Raw genomic sequence first — 1,191 nt, 5'->3', positions numbered from 1 at the left:
AACAGCTGGGTCTGTGGCATGATGCAACTAGCCAGCAGAGGATGGGCCTGTGGTCTTTAAGAACCTCACTAAGGCCGAATGTATGTTGCGGTGAGAAAGTTTTTAATAGGAGGAGATGGAGAAAGAAAAGAAGGAGCGATGAAAGTTTGGTTAGTGCCTCCTATGGTCTAGGTACTTTAAATCCATGACCTCTTTTGTTCATTACATCTGCGTGGAGGGTGCCGTCTTGGCCCTCGGTGGAAAGATCAGAAACAGGCTAAAAGAAGTTAAGTCACTTGCCTGAGGTTACAATGCGCGTAAATGGCAGAACTGGGATTCGAACCTATTCCTTTCCTAGTCCCTAAACCCAGGCTCCCATCCACTCTTCCAGGCTTTAGAGGGACAGAGAAGTGCAAGAATGAGCTACACGCTCCCACAAAGTGGGCCCTAGCTTGCTTGGAGCGAGGCTTTGCCGGCTGGCCCTCCTGCCCCAGGGTCTTGCAGCTCCCGCTCACTCTTGCCTCTCTGGCTCAGCCGGGTCCTCAGGAGGCCCGCGCGGCCACCCGCGACCCGCAGCGCGGAGCCTGGGCCGAAGGCCGAGCTCCGCGGGAAGCAGCTGGAGGCTCCCGCAGCCCCGTCCCAGGCTTGCCTTCCCAAGCCTCCCCAGCCGGTGCCGAGGCGGCGGCTCTGGGCCGAGGGGAGACCGTAGTGAGAGCTCCTCCAGCATCCTCTGGCTGCGCCTTCTTAGGATGGAGACGGCGGGGAGAGAGGGTTTAATTTTCCATCCCGAAGAAATCGCAGGAAACTGTTCGTAGCTTAAAAACTCCAAACCCCGCGCTCTCCCTCCTCCCTCCCTTCCCCCCCCTCCTCCAGCCTTGCCCACCAGCTCCCACCATCTCGTCGCTCCTCTCCTCCTCCTGCTTCTCCCCTCCCTCTCGGGTCTCCCGCCTTCCCGGAGCACGCGCTGCCAGGGCCCGGGGTGCTGGGCGGCCAATGGCGCGGCGGCAGGACGTGATGTAAGGCGCGGCTGTAGAAAAGGCGCGGACGCTTGGCTGGCGCGGACTGCAGAGCCAGGGCTGGGCTCGGCGCGCTCTTGGAGAGCGTTGCGCGCGGCTGGGCCCGCGGCCGGCGGCTCCTCCTCCCACTCTGCTCCTCCTCCTTTTTCTCCTCCTCCTCCTCCTCCTCGTCCTCCTCCTCCTCCTCCTCCTCCTC

The sequence above is a fragment of the Hyaena hyaena genome, unplaced genomic scaffold, assembly GCF_003009895.1.
Source record: "Hyaena hyaena isolate Hyena2069 unplaced genomic scaffold, ASM300989v1 scaffold_151, whole genome shotgun sequence".
Lineage (NCBI taxonomy): Eukaryota > Metazoa > Chordata > Mammalia > Carnivora > Hyaenidae > Hyaena > Hyaena hyaena.
The sequence above is the reverse complement of the archived record's forward strand: the minus strand, read 5'-3'. Positions refer to the sequence as shown.